Source organism: Pogona vitticeps, chromosome 6 (genome assembly GCF_051106095.1).
Source record: "Pogona vitticeps strain Pit_001003342236 chromosome 6, PviZW2.1, whole genome shotgun sequence".
NCBI lineage: Eukaryota > Metazoa > Chordata > Lepidosauria > Squamata > Agamidae > Pogona > Pogona vitticeps.
In genome coordinates this window covers 92,200,317-92,218,400 of record NC_135788.1, presented here as the reverse complement: position 1 = coordinate 92,218,400, position 18,084 = coordinate 92,200,317, and the positions used below count along the sequence as shown (strand labels likewise).

The window sequence follows — 18,084 nt, the reverse complement described above, 5'->3', positions numbered from 1 at the left end:
ATTGTGGAGCTATAGTTTTTTTAAAAAAGTAACTTTTCCAACCTTTGCTTTTCAGGTGGTCTGGCCAAGCTCTTGGTATATCACACCCAAACCTCTGTTTTTCCAGAAATATATTTGTTTAGACTATTTTTAACATTTCCAGAGATGGGTGTTCATCATTCCCACCCCACCTCCTTTGGGACCACATGTCTCTGTTCAGTTCTTTTTATATTTTTATATTGAGAGTACTTTTCCCTATTACATTGACTGCTCCATACTAGATAAGATATACCTTTCACTTGCTCTATTCCTGTCCAAAATAAACAATTGTCACCAACTTTTTAGATAAAGATACTTCACCTATTGTGGAGTGGTCAAAAAATTCAAAAGCATGCTTGTGTACACCAGAGGCTGTCATTTGAATCCAGATTTAGAGCAGACCCAATGAAATCCATGGGGATTGTCAGGTGTGATATCATGGATTTCATACTACCCAAGTATGCCTTTAGCCAGCTGGATAGCTGAGTACAGGTATCTGGCTGGGAGGTTGGGGGTTCAATTCCCCATTGTGCTTCCTGCAAGAAGACTTCTTGGGCAGGCAACACAATCCTAAGGTGCCCCCAGAAGAAGGGAATGGTAATTAACTTATAAGGATTCTATACCTAGAAAACCCTGAAACAGATAATCATAGGTCAGAATTGACTTGACTACCCATGATTATTATTTATTAAATATGCTTTTGTCTCTCTCCAACCCACCTTTTTTGTTTTCTTTTAAATTAGTTTACTTACATATTGAGAAAGAAATATGAAGCAATGTAGGAGTCAACCCTGGCCACTGGAATACATGCATCTGCAACCCAACCCAATATAGCTTTCAGAAGCTCCTGAGTTTTCATATGAAGCTTCTCTTTGATTCCTTTCAAATATCTAAAGATTTTAAGCTTGTTTATATTATCATTAGCCAGTTGATTTCCAGACTTCAGAAAATGAATTTATAATAACCTTACAATTGCAGAGCTAGAAGGAGCCTATGGATCAAGTACAGCCCCATAAAGGAGGCACAGTGGGGAATCAGACTTCCAACCTCTAACCACTGAGCTATCCAGCAGTTTTTAATTAATTGCTACCTCTTTGCTTAATAACCAGGAATGTGTGAGGAACATGTAGACAGACCGAGGTTTCAGAAATTATCAGTTACAAGTAATGGAGTTATGGTACCTGGAATGAGTTGTCGTGTAAGAAGAGTGACACAACGCTGCATTTTAGAATTAGACCAACAAGTGGAATAAATTTACCCTATAGATTTGAATAAGTAAGATTTGCCAGTTAGTTTTCAATTTTACCTTTAAAGATCTATTTTTAAAGGCATTTTCATAATGTGAAATTTCGTTGTATGTGTATATACTTACAATGACAATAAATTATTATTATTATAAGATTTTCACCCCCAAATTTCACACCAATCTCTTAGCAATCAAAAATTGTTTTTTAAAAGCAATGGAAAAATAACCATTAGCAACAGAACACTTTTGTTCTGTCAGCAGAATAATGATTAGCAGCAGTGATTCACTCTTTAAGCACTACAAGTTAACAGGAACAAGTTACTTTTAAAAAAATGATTTTTCCAAACTGTCAACAAGCCTAACAACATAACTGCTACTCAGTCTCTAACCTTTCCTTATTGGTGTTGAAAGACTAAACTCAGTGAGCAGTATTCTGTCACTATGCAGTTTCAGAAAAGCAATCATGTTATCAGTTCTCCCTGTTTGAACAAACCTCCTTTTGTATGCCTGGTTTTGGATTGCTTACAAGACAGACTGTGCAACTGATTGTGTGACCAGCTGCACAACAAGAAGTGTGATCAGCTGCACAACAAGACGTCAGCTGGAAGGGTCTTTTCATTCCTGATCCTTAATTTAAATTGGGCTCTTGTAGGGAGCCAGAAAAATGAATTGGCCCCTAACAGCTGCCATGAGAGGAAATTGCTCTTTGATCAGAGTTACAGTAGCTGGCTGGATAGCTCCATGTATCTGGCTGTGGCACCAGGGGTTGGGAATTCAATTCCCCTCTGTGCCTCCAGGGAGGAGAGCCAGCCTGTGTGGCCTTGGGCAATCTGCACAGTCCCAGCCTTCCCCCGCCGGCCCACCCCTAAGGAGAGAATGGTAAACCATTTCAGAATACTCTCTACCTAGAAAACTCTGTAAAGGAGTGTGTTGTAGGCCAGAATTGATTCGACAGCACATGATTATTATAGTAAGAGTTACAGGATACTTTCACATTCTGAGGTACCCAATCATTTTACCCACTGGTCTTTTTCATCAAAGGGGTGCATGACTGAAAAGGTTTGCACAATCTTCCACAAACCTTGGGTCTTGAAGCTTTGTGGCTGATGAAAGGAGAAGTGTCTTTGAAACGGAGCTTGAATTTTTTGGAATACAGTTCCTAGATCCTCTCCAGCCACCCTCTGAATGCCTGCAGATCTCAGGTTGCAAAATGGAGGAAGCCACCAGACTTGCAACAGATAACAATCATCTCTCAGCATTTTTTTGCCTCTGCTTCTGCTTTAGAATCCACTTGCACATGCGTGGGTGTAACGTGGGGCTGCAGTAGTGTCCACCATGGCAGGCAGGAAGAGGCTGGTGGCTGGTGGCCAAGCGTGCTTGTTATGATCACCTGCTTCCTGTGGCTGATAGGATGGGATGGGACCCTCACTGTGGAGGTGGCTGGAAAAAGAGAAGTGAAAGGAAAACAAACAAACAGGGAGGGATATAGTGGAACAACTTCCCCTCTTTCTAGCTCTCCCGTTATTAACCCCTTCTTTCCTGAAAATTAATAATAAATCTATTTGCTTAAAAACACTGAGTGGCTTTCAGAGGGGGTTTGTACTGTGTTTCAGCTCAATGGACTGGTAATAACCTCTGGGTTGATCCCGGCATTTTGTTTTCAATATACCGAGCATGGAAGCATATTCCTTTTGGCCTAAAACTCCACACAACTCTCAATGAGCATGACCCCCATGGTGCCTGGGGAATTCTGGGAGCTGTAGTCCACTGCACTGTTGTCAAGTTATGCAATGCCTCCCATCTCCCCAGGTCTCCTCTCTCCCATCTGCCCCGTGAAAATGACACATCCTTGATTGCTCATCAGCTCTCTTTGTGGGTAATTGCCTGATCTCTCTTTTTTTTCTTACAGGAAACATTTCTCCACTTCTCAGTTCTTGACAGCATAGGCTGGAGTGCGGTATGTGTGTGGGGGGTGCTGGGCAGAATTACTTCCCTTCTTTGGGTACATTGGATTCACTGAGGTCGATGTGCCAGTGAGACTGATAAAGAGAGGAAGCCTAGTTAGTTGAAGAGACTGAACAAAAAGAGGAGGAGTCACAAATAGAGCTAACTGTAGCTCAGAGAAGTGCAATCCTATGCGTGCTTTCATGCTGATTTCAGTGGGGCTTCCTCCTAGGATAGTTCGTTGGGTCTGTTATCTGGCTGGGGAGCCAGAGGTTGGGAGTTCAATTCCCCAGTGTATCTCCTGTGAGTAGAGCCAGCCTGTGTGGCCTTGGGCAAGCTGCGCAGTCTCAGGACACCCCCAGAAAAAAGGAATGGTAAATCACTTCTGAGTATTTTCTACTTGGAAAAACCTGGAAAGAGTCACCAAAAGTCAGAATTGACTTGACTGCACATGATGATTACTATTATTTCTCACAAAGCGTGAACAGAATTGCAGTCTTTGGAAGTCAGAAAAATACAGATCCAACAATGTGATTCCCAGCACACTCAAATGGGGGCTTTTAAGACTGCCCACCTACTGCTTTTCTGTTGTGAGATAGTGCAGAATTGTAACCAACATCCCATACTTCAATTGCTGTAGCTCTTTTTGGGTGTTTTTGTCTGTTATGTTTCCTCCATAATACTATAATAAAAACATACTGTAGCTTTCTAGGCAGAGTAGGGACACCATAGGTGAGTGCAGCATTTTAGCAGTGCAGGTTGACCAACTTCATAACTTGTACTAAAAACCCTTTTTCACCTACATTTTTTTTAAAAAGGAAAGCAATGATGTTCATTTTACATTTTTTTGACTACCAATTTAAAATTGCCAGCATTAACAAGCAAGCTCTTCGTTACTCAAGTTGCAAGTTTGCACTTACTTAATTGGTCACAAAAATGGAATGGGAAAAGGAATCTGTTTCCTTGGAGTTAAGCTAAGATGAAGATTCCTGGTATTTGGGCACCCACACCTTCTAGAGTTGAAAAAACAACAACAACACTGGGCTCAATGATTTAGCCTCGCATTAAGTTTGATTCCTTTCTCTTTTTTAAAAAATTAGAAAACCTGCCCCAAGGAATTGCACATTCCTCAGTGAAGCCTGTCACCACACCCACCCACACACCACCAGACACACCAAAAGTAAAATGAATGACAGTATTTTCATTTTTATATTTTAATATTTAGATCTGTTCCAGTCGCAGGCCATTAACGCTAATGTGCTTTGTTTGTCTCCTCCTCACCAATATAAAAGTTTCTTTAGAGCGCCACTCTTCAGCTGCCTCTATCTCCTCATCTTTCCCATCTCTGAAATCTCATTTTTCATCTACTCTTCTCTATTCCCTTCTCAGACTGTTTCCCACTCCATAGCCCTTTTCTAGAAACCTGGCCACCATTCCTGAGGTGTCATTCCTTCACAGCATGTCTTCAGCTCAGCCAAACCAACACCTTTTCCTTTCCTCATAGAAGTTGGATGACTCTTGTGTGTCCTGAGCTGCTGAACATTCCAGGCCAGCACCACTTGCTCACCCAGTCAGAATTGGTGTCTTCAGTACCCCAACGAGTAAAATCCAGTTCTTTACAGCAAATTCTGTACTTTACTGTTTGTACTGATTGATTTTTGTGGAACGGGAAAGGTCAAAGACATAGCATAGACATTATGGGGAAACTGGCTACGTTGCCAATAGAATTTAGAGAGTGGAAGGTGGCAGGGCCCGATGTGCCAATAAAGATATATGGTAGTTGTCTGGTAACTTTAGACTTGTGTAAACAACTCATATATGATCTGGGTATACGACAGTAATGCTAGAGCAGTTAACCCCAGCCTAAATTTCCACTGTTATGTCCTGCTAGAGAAAAGCATCTGCCTCTTCCAATCCCTGGTGTTTTTTTGGAGGGGGGAGTTCCTCTCTTGAGGCTGGACATCATCATGACCATCATGATTTTGGATGTGGTCCCTCTCAACCACCATATTGTGTTGCATCCAAAGCAGCATCCCAGGTACTTCAGCCAATATATTATTCTCCTTCCTTCACTTAATTCCACATTTTTAATCAGCTGTAACAACCTGTACTTTTTGCTTTTCAGTACATGACTGAAATATTATACTTTTCTGTGTTGTACATGTTTAATGATTTCTTGGTCTTCTTTCATTCACTATCATACTCCCTATGGTCCAGCTTCTCAATCCAAGAAATTCTTAACATACTGCAACAAATGCACATTTCAAATACTTTTATTATTAAATCAGCAATAAAAACTAAACAACATCAAAAGCAGTGAGGAAAACAAAAACACACATATCAATTGCAGTCAATGTCTGTTTCCAAAGAGTTAGATTACAATCCACAAAAACTCACAGTGAAATAAATGTTAGTCCCTCTTTTTTTGACATTGCTGAGGCAGATTATACAGTTTCTGAAAACTCTGTTTTCTATATTTTTTCATATTATGGTCCATGATTTAATGCCATATAAACAGACTAAAAGTGTATAGCACTGCAGCAAACATATATTCAAAGCCAGATTTTAGTCTTTTTCATTTCGAGGTTGCTGCCCGGGCCCATCTCTGTTTTGACCTAAATCACACGGCTAGGATTCGACTGTTTGTTCAGCTAAATTCTACAGTACTTACATTTGCTCACTTGCCCCATAGATAGCTCAGTGGTTTGGGGGTTGGGAATTCCATTCCCCCCTGTGACTCCTTGAGAAGGGCTGGACTACTTTCCAGCTATGCAGTTCGAAGACGACGACGACGATGATCCTTCACATTGTATCTTTAAGCACATTCTCTTTTTTTTCCAGTTTTTATTTTTTAACAATTTGGGATAAGATAAGGATTACAGAAGGTAGAGGGTGATATAGGGAGAAAGGGGGGAAGGAGAACAGAAAATGTACTGTCATCCCATCTGTTCATGTTGAAATATCAAATCGACTATCCACCTTTCTACAATTTGATTGCCCTCCAGGTTTCAATTTACAGTTACATCTTAGATTAAATCTATGTTATTCAAGTACTATCAGGTGACTCAAGCCATTTATATAATAAATCCCATCGTTCAGTTGCCTTTTGTATTGGACAGTCTTTCAATGCTTCTCATAGAATATCCATTTTTGCCGCTTCCCGTATCTTCTCAATGAATTCCTCTTATTTCGGTATCTCCAATTTCTTCCAATTCTTGGCATAAAGAATTCTGGCTCCAGTGACTATATATATAACTAGGTAGTTCTTTGTCTTATCTATATTGTCTGGTATAATGCTCAATAAAAACAATTCTGGGGTTAGTGGAACATTACAAAGCAGTGTTTTTTGTAACAGAGTATGTACTGCTATCCAATACTGTTTCACTACTCTACAAGTCCACCACATATGGTAATTACTTATTTATTTATTTATTTATTTATTTTATTTTATTTATATCCCGCCTATCTGGTCAAGCGAGGACCACTCTAGGCGGCTAACAACCTTAAAATAATACATGTAAATAAACAGTTCTAAATCATAAAAGCACTACATTATGATGCCAGAACACAAAACATAGAACAGTAAAGAAGGAAAGAAAGAGGTCATGAGTTATGTGATGGAAAGGCCTGCCGAAACATCCAAGTTTTTAATTGCTTCTTAAAAGTACCCAGTGAGGGAGCCCCGCGAATCTCAGGAGGTAAGTTGTTCCAGAGGCGAGGAGCCACTGCCGAGAAGGCCCGGTTTCTTTTCTTTTCCTTCCGGGCCTCCCTCGACGTTAGGCTCCTCAGCCTCACCTCCTGGCTCGCACAAGTGACATGGGTAGATCTTGGTGGGAGCAGGCGTTCCGCCAAGTATCGAGGCCTAAACCATTTAGGGCTTTATAGGTAAGCATCAACACTTTGAAGTCGATGCGGAATCGGATGGGCAGCCAATGCAATGCAGCCAGAGTGGGTGAAATGTGTTGGTGTTTTTTCACACCACTAAGTAATCTGGCCGCCGCATTCTGCACCACCTGTAATTTCCGCAGCAGCCTCAAAGGTAGCCCCACGTAGAGCGCATTGCAGTGGTCTAATCTTGAGATTACGAGCGCATGCACCAAGGTAGTGAGCGACCCCACATCAAGGTAGGACCGCAGCTGGGCTATCCGCCTCAGGTGAAAAAAGGCGGTGCGGACCACCGACGCCACCTGGGATTCCATGGTGAGCGCTGGATCCAGATGGATCCCCAAGCTGTGGACCCCATCCCTGGCGGGAAGAGTCACCCCCCCAAGGGAGTGAGGGAGTTTCCCAAACCCCCAACTGTGGGGGCGCCCACCCTCAGCACCTCCGTCTTGTCCGGGTTCAGCCTCAGCCCGTTCTCCTGCATCCCTTGCAGTACAGTCCCCAGGCAGCGCTGAAGGGACAGGACGGCATCTCTTGCGATAGGTGGAAAAGAGATGTAGAGCTGAGTGTCATCAGCGTACTGGTGACACCGGGCTCCACACCCCCTGATGACCCCACCCAGCGGCCTCATGTACAGTTGTGTTCAAAATTATTCAACCCCCACTGAAATTGAATGTTTTGGCCATTTTGACATTGATTTTGATCATTCAGTCATCTTGCTTACATTTACATGAAAGAGGCACTTGTAGGTCAGAGAAATATAACCTTAAGTTTATAATGAAATAACCACAAATGTCTTTTCTGTGCTCACATCATTATTAGTTTTTATTCAACCCCCAAGTGACATTCAATCTTAGTACTTAGTACAACATCCTTTTACAGTTATAACAGCTTTTAAATGTGAAGCATAGCTTGACACAAGTGTCTTGCAGCGATCTACGGGTATCTTCGCCCATTCTTCATGGGCAAAAGCCTCCAGTTCAGTGAAATTCTTAGGCTTGCGCACTGCAACTGCTTTCTTTAAGTCCCACCAGAGGTTCTCAATCGGATTTAAGTCTGGTGACTGCGATGGCCACTCCAAAATGTTCCAGCCTTTCCTCTGCAACCATGCTCTAGTGGACTTGGAGGTATGCTTGGGATTATTGTCCTGTTGAAAGGTCCAACGTCTCCCAAGCCTCAGGTGTGTGACGGACTGCATCACATTTTCATCCAATATCTCCTGGTACTGAAGAGAATTCATGGTACCTTGTACACGCTGAAGCTTCCCTGTACCTGCAGAAGCAAAACAGCCCCAAAACATGATTGACCCTCCGCCATGCTTCACAGTAGGCAAGGTGTTCTTTTCGTCATATGCCTTGTTCTTCCTCCTCCAAACATAGTGTTGATCCATGGGCCCAAACAGTTCTAATTTTGTTTCATCAGTCCACAGAACACTATCCCACAACTTTTGTGGTTTGCCCACATGACTTTTGGCATACTGCCGTCGACTCTTCTTATTCTTGGGAGACAGCAAGGGGGTTCTGGCATGGAGACCTTCATTACGCAGTGTGCGCCTTATTGTCTGAGCTGAAACTTCTATACCCACATCTGACAAATCTTTTTTCAGTTCCTCAGCAGTCACACAGGGACTTTTCACCACTCTACGCTTTAGGTAGCGCACAGCAGTCGAAGTCAGCATCTTCTTTCTTCCACGACCAGGTAGCATTTCAACAGTGCCCTTTGCCTTGAATTTGTGAATGATGCTTCCTATGGTGTCTCTTGGTATGTTTAACTTCTTTGCAATCTTCTTATAGCCATTGCCCTTCCTGTGAAGACAAATCACCTCTTCTCTTGTCTTCCTGGACCATTCTCTTGACTTCACCATGTTTGTAACCACACCAGTAAATGTCTAGAAGGAGCTGAGTATCACAGTCATTTTAAAGCTGCCTAATTGGTGCTTATTATGCTTGATTGGTGCTCGGTGACATCCACAGGTGTTTTCAATACCTGATCGAAAACACCTGAATGAACCTCTCTTCTTCAGAGTGGTAGTCTTTAAGGGGTTGAATAATTGTGGCAATGAAGAAACCACAAAAGAAACATTTACTACTGTATTACATAAACAATTGATGTTATTTTAGTTGCATTTGGTTCTTTAAAACGTCCTTGTAGGATTTCATTCTGAATACAATTCCAAATGTACACTATAGTCCCTAAACCCCTTTACAGCATTGGGGGTTGAATAATTTTGAACACAACTGTAGATGTTAAACAGCATTGGGGAGATAAAAGCTTCCCTCATATGCTTTACACTTCCAACAAACATTTGACACCTCTGTATAAATCTTTATACAATTTTTCCAGAGTCATATGCCACCTATAAAACATTTTGCATATGTTCTCATTGAAATTTACCAATTTTGTGAGCTTAATGTTCTTTTTCCATATTTGCAACCATTGATCAATATCAATATTATGTCCAATATTTTGTGCCCACCTAATCATACATTCTTTGACCATCCTGCATTTTAATTTAAGCAAGTAATCATATATTTTCTTAATTACTTTATCGCTTGAGCCCAGCAAAAGTTTATTGAATATCGATTGTTCTGTATAAAAGCCCTCTGTTTTATATTTTCTATACCTAGATTCCACTTGTGCTCTGGACCAACAGTCTAGATATATGTTTTGTGTTTTTAACTCTTCTTTGGACCTTGACTCAAAATCTTTTTAAAATAGATCTTGATATTTTAAAAGTTTCGCTTCTGTCATGAGGTTAAGTTGTGTAAAGGCCTCTATGGGGATACCCAGCCTGGTGTTTTTGATAAATCTGCTGGCTGATCTTTTTCCAAGTCTTCTTATCATATGCAAGTTGAAACTTTTCTGCTCTTTATCTTTTTTGTACCATAGAAAAGCATGCCAACCTATCTTTAAGCATATTCTTGAGCTGCTTGCTGTTTCCTGATTACCATGATGGACTCAGAGGTGGGCAATTACTATTTGTACAGTATCCCTATATTGGCTCTTAGATTATTATTGCTTTCCTACTGCTGTAGCAATGAATAGTTTGGAACTGGCTCTTTGCTGACCTCCTGTGGCCAGAAGGGAGGCCTGCAGCTGCAAAAACAAGGCTTTTACAGCAAAATTGCTCAGTAGGCATGGTTGCTACATGTGAACAGTAATCATTCAAGGATAAATTGGACCGTACACATTTGTTCTCTGGATGGTTAGCTCAGTGGTCTAGGCCAGTGGTTCAACCTTGGGTGACCCAGGCGTTCTTGGACTGCAAATCCCAGAAGCCCTAACCAGCATAGCTGGTGGTGAAGGCTTCTGGGAATTGCAGTCCAAGAACACCTGGGTTACCCAAGGTTAAGAACCACTGGTCCTAGGCAAAAGTTGGGAGTATGATTCCCCACTGTGCCTCCCTGAAGAAGAGCCAGCCTATGTAGCCTTGGGCAAGCTGCACCAAACCCCAGGACACCCCCAAAAGAATGGTAAACTACTTCTGAGTACTCTACACCTAGAAAATGCTGGAAAGGGTTGCCAGAAGTCAGAATTGACTTGATTACATGCAATAATAAGAATTATACATTTAATACATCATCATACGAAATACTGTCTCAAATATCAAGAAGGAGGTAGTTGAGCTTACAGAAAGAGTGCATAGATGTTACATGAGAAGGTCCTAGGTTTAAGCTGCATCATCTTCTTAGGATTTGAGTTAGCAGAGATGCAAAATATCTCTGCAGAACTTGAGAAAATTATTTCCTAGGACTACAACTCCCAGAATATGAGGTATTCTAGACTTGCAGTATTTAAAAAAAGTAACTTTCCCAATCTCTATCTGAGACCTTGGTGAGTCATCCTCAGTTTGAGCAGAGCTTGCTGGTCTGAAATTGACAAAATGAATAGGCAGCCATCAACTGTTGCAACATGAAGGCCTCCCGTAGTCTGTTAATTAACATGTTAGGAACCCCTCTTGGCAATCACCCTGGAAATTTTATTTTTCATGATTCCATTTTCAATTTTTATTTTTATGTCAAGCATCTACCAAATTTACTGTATGTGCTCTTGGATACCAGAACCTACATTTGCAAATGCATGAAATGAAAAGTTTCTGAAAGGAAGTAGACCCCTGCACACACTTCCAGACATTACTCTAGGCTGAGCCAAAAGGAAGTCCCATCCTCAGGCTGAAGATGTCCAGGCACGATTAGGAGAAGATAGTTCAGCCATACACATCCCATTGAAATGAATGGATGGAAGCTCAGCAGCTCATAATGCTCTTGAATTGTGGTACAAGATGAGACCTGCTCAGGAGAGTATCTCAGGGTCCCACAGTAATTAATTAGAAGATATTTGATTTGGCTTTTCCCTCTCAAGCAACCCTATGTCTTGGACCATTACCAAATATATATGGGAATATATCTGCTTCCACATCAGAGATCCTTAGCACTGCCGAGGTCCTGTAGCAGCCCTCAGGGAAATGAAATGGGGGCTCCACTCAGTGCTTATATTATCTAGTTTATTCATTATTTATTTATTTAAAACGTTTTTACTCCTTAAGAAGGACCCAAGGTTGCTTACTTCAATAAAATACAACATTTAAAAGTTAAAAACAGAAATATACAAATATTAAGAAAGAAACAAATACCACATTAAAACAATAAACAAAACCAACAGCTCAAACACATTCAAAACAACAAGGCACAACATTTGAAGACCTCTCTCAGGCAACCAGCTACTCAAAGAAAGCTTGCCTGAAGAGAATGGTCTTTGCCTGCTTGCGGAAAGATAGCAAACATGGGGCCAGTGTGGGCTCCTGTGGGAGGGAGTTCCACAGTTTGGGCAGCAAAAGAGAAGGCCCTCCATTGTGTCACCAAATGTATCTGTGAAGATGGTGGGACTGATCATCAGGCCTCTCCTGAAAATCTCAACACTGGGACAAGCTCATAATAGGCTCATCCAACAATACTCTTTCTTGCAACAAAAATATTCTGTAATATTTACTCACAAGTATATCCCATTCAGCAAATATCTTCTCTCATGTTAATTAAAAGATTCCTGTTTGCTAGTTCTGTCCATTTTATTCCTTCTTACTGACCGTAGTTGGAGGATTACTGATGAATGGCCTCTTACTTTTCCCCATGAATGGCCACTCTTCAGTACCTACAAAGGGCCAGGATAGTTTCCTTTTACTGTTACATGTAAAAAAAATCTATAATAAAATGACAAATTTTCACCATAAAAATTAATCAAAATGCAAAGGAAATAACAATTAAAGCCGCTGCTCACTCCATCATGCCAGCACAGAAAACGACACTGATGCAATTAAGAGAGACTTTTCAAGAGGCAGTTAAGAGGATATTCATCAGTAGTCTCTCAGCCACAATCAATAGGAAGTAATAAAACCCGGCAGGATCTACAAGCAGAGAGCCTGTAGTTAAAGATGGTTTTAAGGCACAGGAGCCCTAAAAAGCCTCACAGGGCAGGCTGCTGCACCAATTCTGATGTATTGCATCAAAAGCAGCCAACAAAATGCTATTTATAAAGCAGCAGAAGAGAAAGAAACATGGAAGGACAAACAGAGAAAACATTGACTTGCAGTGGCTATCCAGATCCTCAGAAAGGAATGAGTGAATAAAAGGTGAGAATACCAGCAAAAAAGGACAATGTGGAAGCAATTTAAATCAAGACAGCAAGTGGGGTGGCTGGCAGTGATGAGAGACACCTTGTATTTATAGCTTTGTAGTTGTCCATGACCAGGACATTCCACGGAGGAAGGTGAGAAAATTGGCCAAGAAGGGAGGGAATGACCTGTTTCTCTTCTGCACCCGAAAGGGAAACCCGGTAGGCTGCTTAGAGAGAAAAAGAACATTCCTGTGCATCTAGAATAGAAATGTAGCTGTTAATCCCTCCTTTGCCAGCTCACAATAGGGACAGCAAAGAATACTGTGGTCTAGTAGCTTATGGACTTATTTACAAGGTCAAGACACAATCACGCAGTGAGCAGAGAGATCTGGTGCTCCGAGTCCTTGCACAGGATGTGAGATGGCTGCGCACCAACAAGATCAGAGCCTGAAATATTTTGGGATTGCTCTTCCTAAAAGCATAGGGAATTACAGTCCCAAAACCCAGCATTTCCCAATTTAAAACAAAACAGTTGTCTAGTAACCAAAGTCTGTGAAAAGAGTGCCTTATACTCTGACAGAGGTATGCCTGCAAACAAGTTCTTTAGAAGTTTGAGGCTGATGGCAAGAAAACTGAGTTGATGGGGGAGAGGGAAACAAGAGTACGTATTATGTTGCAAAGTTTTGAATTTTGGTTAAATTCCTTTAGCTGTGCAGCAGAAGTGCAGGATTCACAGAGCAGAATAATTTCAAATTCCCTATAGTAAACCACTCCTTTTCTCGAAAAAACAGGCATTTACAGTCTCAATAACTCTGTTTTGAGACATTAGTAAGAGAAATAAAATGTTTCATTACTTACAATAGAACAGATCAAACACCAAATTGAAACATGACTGCTTTAAGCAGCAGGCCTCTACAGACTCACTGACTGCTTCCAACAGAATTAGGAGAGGGGGGGAAATTGAGCAGGGAGGCAGGATTCTCTTTGAATTAAGAGACAGAAGGGAACAATTGGTTACTGCTAGAAAGACTGACAGTCAGCCCAGCCCAAAAAAAGATCCCTCCAAGCCACACCTACTAGAGGCAGTATGCGAGGTTGCAAAAACTCCAACATATTGTTTTGTGGGAAATTGCATCTGTAAGTTGCGAAGTGGAACACACGTAGTATTTAGGCACCATTCAGCCCATCCAAGTGTGAGCTCCGGATGTGTCTGACATAAACCTAAGAAGCCCGTCTTGTAAGTTTCAGAACTTGAAGCCTTGTTTTCAAAAAAAGCAATTCATTTTGTGATTCAACACAATGTCCCTCTAAGAGTAATACATTGCCATTAACACTCTGATTTTTTAAAAACACTTTGCTATGTTATCTTTGTGTTATTTTTGGAGGGGGGTTTAGATTTGTAAGAAGACAGCATAAAGCTAGAACAATTTTGCTCAAAATGTTTCTAAGATGTATTTTAAAACTGGCTAAAATTTCTGAAGCAGAGAGAAAGAAAGAGGGAGGTGTATGTATGTGTGTGTGTATATATATATTAATAATAATAATAATATATATATATACACACACACACACACACACACACACACACATACACACACACACACACACCCCTCCCTCTCTTTTTTTCTCTCTGCTTCAGAAATTTTATATATATAGACTAGGTGGACAAACAGAATGCGATTGCCCTTCATTTCCTGCTTCTGAAACGTAGCCACGTGTCATCGTCAGCCTCCCCAACTCTCCGAACTCAGCAACTCAACTCGTAACTGGGTTCGTTGTAACGCGGTACCTCTTAGCTCCTCCAGTGCTATCTCCGCTGCTGCGTCCTTCACAGATGGCTTCCTGCCTTCGACAGACTCTGCTCATGAAAGCACGGGCCACAGTCTCTTTGTTGTCTTTTAAGATGCTTTGCTGTCTTCCGGAAAGGCCCTGAAAGACTTGCCGCCTGTTTCTCCTCCATCCTAATGGGATTCATCTGCTTGATCTCCTCGCAGCCAGATCCAATTAGCCTGGCGAAGAACGGTGTCAGCTCCGTTCCCTCGCCGGCCAGACAATCCAAGCGCAGACTTCACAGATTCCTTCCCCCCCCTCCCTCGCACAACAACTTCTCCACAGCAAACAGAATAACCCCTTCCCGCCCACCCCTTCTTTCTTCATAGCTCATCTTCCTCCATCACGTACCTCCCCTCCACCCCCAAATAGTAGCTTCTCATTCTTTTCCTGTGGGAATAGTTTCCCTCAAATTTAGCTACCCACTATCATAACACTGGGACTCCTCTCACTTCCCGGCAGAACCTAATTTGAATGTCTGCAGCTTCTTCCCACTTTCCATTTTAAGATGGTAAACAGAGGCAGATGCCTTGGCTTAAATATTAGCCAGTTCCCCCCCCACCCCAATCCTTTCCACACTTAAAAAAAAAGTTTAATTTTTTTTTCTCAGTGTAAACATGTGCAGAGCCTTTTCGGACCTTTATGTTCTACCCTAATAAAAGCAGCATGCTGGTGCTAAGATTTATTAGGGCACAGATGTTAGCATTTTCTTTGGGTGATTTCCATCACTATCCTATTTCTTCTTCTTTGCCATTCTAAATGCCCTCCATTATTCAGCTGCTGTTTTAAAAAAAGTTATTTTGCTTGTGTCCCTCTGCAGCCTACATCCCTCTCAGCGCACAAAAGCTTGCCCCTCAAGACCCACCACCCTTAACCAGTCCTCTGCTTCTTCCACTGTTCACTGGCCTTCCGATTCCACATGGGGAGCAGCTTTCACCATCCCAAGAATCTTCTAAAGGCCAAACTTTATGTCATGTAACATTAGCTTGATGGCTGCTTTAACACAGCAGAGCTTCTGGGAGGCAACGGGGTGGGGGGGGGGGAGAGATCTTTCAACAGATGTTGTTGCTCTAGCTGCTGTGACAGTCTTTCCTTTGGTTAGAATCTTAGAACTGCAGAGCTAGAAGTGCCCTATGGAGTACTAGGTCCAGCCCCTATCAGGGAGGCACAGTGGGGAGTCAAACTCCCAACTAGTGATGGGGACATGATCTGTCAAAGTTGATGAACCATGAAACATGAATCTCTTACTGATGAACCACGAAGGATTTGTTGGTTCATCAGGGTGTTTTTGACAGCTTCCAACTGTCTAAAAAGAAAAAGTCTGAGCCCCCACCCCCACAGTCTGCCCCCTGCCCCCTTCCCACTACCCATCGCCTCCCTACCTTGGCTGCCGTAGTCACTGCCAGCACCACCACCATCCATGGTGGCCTCTGCCATGGCAGCCTCCGCAGTCACCATCCACCACTGCTCGCTGTGATGGCCTCTGCTTCTATGGCCTGCCTTAAGGGAATCCGGGCTGCTCTTTGCAAAGATGGTGGCTGCAGCTTCCCTGCTTTAAAAGAAGCCACAGCCGCCATCTTTGCAGAGGGCAGCCAGTGTCTCTTATGGCAGGCCGTGGCTGTGGAGGCCACCGTAGCAGAGGGTGATGGATGACAGTGGCACCAGGCAGTGCCAGATGGTGGCAGCAGCTAAGGTAGAGAGGGGCAGGGGGCAGGGGATAGGCTGTGGGGGTGGGTGGCTTGGGGTTAGTTGGCTGCCTATTAGCCCGCCGATCAGCTGATATTCATCCCTTTGTATTTGTTGGGGTCTCTGGAACTCATGAATATGAAGAGAGGAATATTAAATAAATCAGCAATTCTTAACAAATATGGCAATTCTTTTTTTATTCGTCCCCATATCTGCTCCCAACCTCTGGCTCCACAGCCAGATACCTCTGTGTATATGCCAGATACCTAAACCACTGAGCTATTCACCAGTTCAATAGCTAGCAGGGGCTTGAAAGTACAGTACACAGTCAGCACAGCCCTAAGATGTCTTGCTGCCTGGAGTAAAGGAGGGGACGGTGGCTGGGGGGCTGAAGGCACAGCATCTGGTGCACAGGCCCAGGAGGAAATGCAGGTGGCCTTCATACACATACACACACACAGGCATATACACGGCCAGTGGCAAGGAGGCAGGCAGGCAGGCAAGCCTACACATGTGCTCATACTGTAGAGAGCAGCCTCCTGCCCTTCTCTAAGGATGCCCGCAGGAGCAGAATGGCCAGGGGTAGCCTCAGCCTGGGGTGGGGGGTTCCACTTGCCTTAATGAAACAGCCCTCACTACTAGTATGATCGGCAACTGAACTAGTAAAGGATGGGACAGCATTGCATCAGACCTCAAGTTAACATGTGCCATTGGGCCTGCTCGTTTTACATTCAGTGGAAGAACAAGCATATTGGGTACTCTGACCTTAAATAATTGTTCAAAGTAATGTTTTACTGCTACTTTCAAAACATTATTTTTCGAAGATTAGATGCATATGTTTGTTTGTCCTCCAGTGAAATATAAAAACAATAATTTAAATGTTAAGGCGTCAACATGACATGTTATTGGCAAGCTCCATCTTGTTCGTCATCCAAGTTGCACAGACAGGAAGCTCAAGAACAACAGCCAGGGCATTGCTACTGTTGCTGCCTCTCCCTGCATCTGTCCCTTGAGGAGACTGCCTCTTTCTGCCTAACAGCAGGGCTGGCCCTGGATGTTACCCCTGAGGACGTCTCCAGAGATGAGTAGAGCGGAACTCTCTGAGACCAGAGCTTTCAGGGCACTTTTCCTCTCCATGTGACTATGGGGGAACTGAGCAAATGATGCTAACATTAACAGATAGGTGTAATTTGCAACATTTGCCCAGAACAGAAATTCCTTTTTTTGAAGGAGTAAGTCCAACCTAGTATCACAGTCTAGCCTGATATCTTTACATTGAGAAAAGATGGCAAGTTCATTCCAAGAGCATGGAATTAATTTGTTAAAAATGAATTAATTATCTGCAATTTGCAATAATTGTTCACAGCAACAGTAAAAGTTACTTTAATTATTTTCACATTAATGGTACTGACAGTATGAGTAATTAAAGAGTATTTAAGGTTACTTTAATTCATTGCTTTTGAGGGGTAATGCAGTTGACACATAATACGTTACTATTAATGGGGTGGCTCAATTTTGTAGTACTAACTAAAATGATTAATAATTTGCACTTTGAATTAGCATTGGCCTACTTATTTTAACACAGTTTCCAAGCTCTGCTCCATGTGTAGCTTACAACCTAACCTGGAAGCTCTGCCCACTGTCCTAAATAGCAGTGATGAGGGGGAAGCCTTTTGTTATTCCTACTTTATGTTCCCCAGAATTGGGATCAAACAGAGATGTCAGAAAAGACCCTTCATGTGAATGAAGCTCCATAAATGAAGGTGAAAAGAGGACAAAGTAAAAGAGAACTGGATGAGGAGGGCACTGACATATGCTTTGCTTCACATTTGCTCTGTCTTGGCAAGCCTTTCCAGGACTTAGCACTA

General features: G+C 42.3%; 2 long non-coding RNA genes across 2 annotated transcripts; both read left to right on the top strand.

Annotated features, from left to right (window-relative positions):
* Nucleotides 1-737: 737 nt before the first annotated feature.
* On the top strand, nucleotides 738-1,475 carry LOC144583643 (uncharacterized). Its single transcript, XR_013537553.1, has 2 exons — nucleotides 738-1,359; nucleotides 1,419-1,475. It is a non-coding gene; the product is annotated as an uncharacterized LOC144583643 (long non-coding RNA).
* Nucleotides 1,476-4,648: 3,173 nt separating this feature from the next.
* Nucleotides 4,649-10,247, top strand: LOC144583642 (uncharacterized). The gene is made up of 2 exons (XR_013537552.1): nucleotides 4,649-6,617; nucleotides 9,355-10,247. It is a non-coding gene; the product is annotated as an uncharacterized LOC144583642 (long non-coding RNA).
* The last annotated feature ends 7,837 nt before the right edge of the window (nucleotides 10,248-18,084 follow it).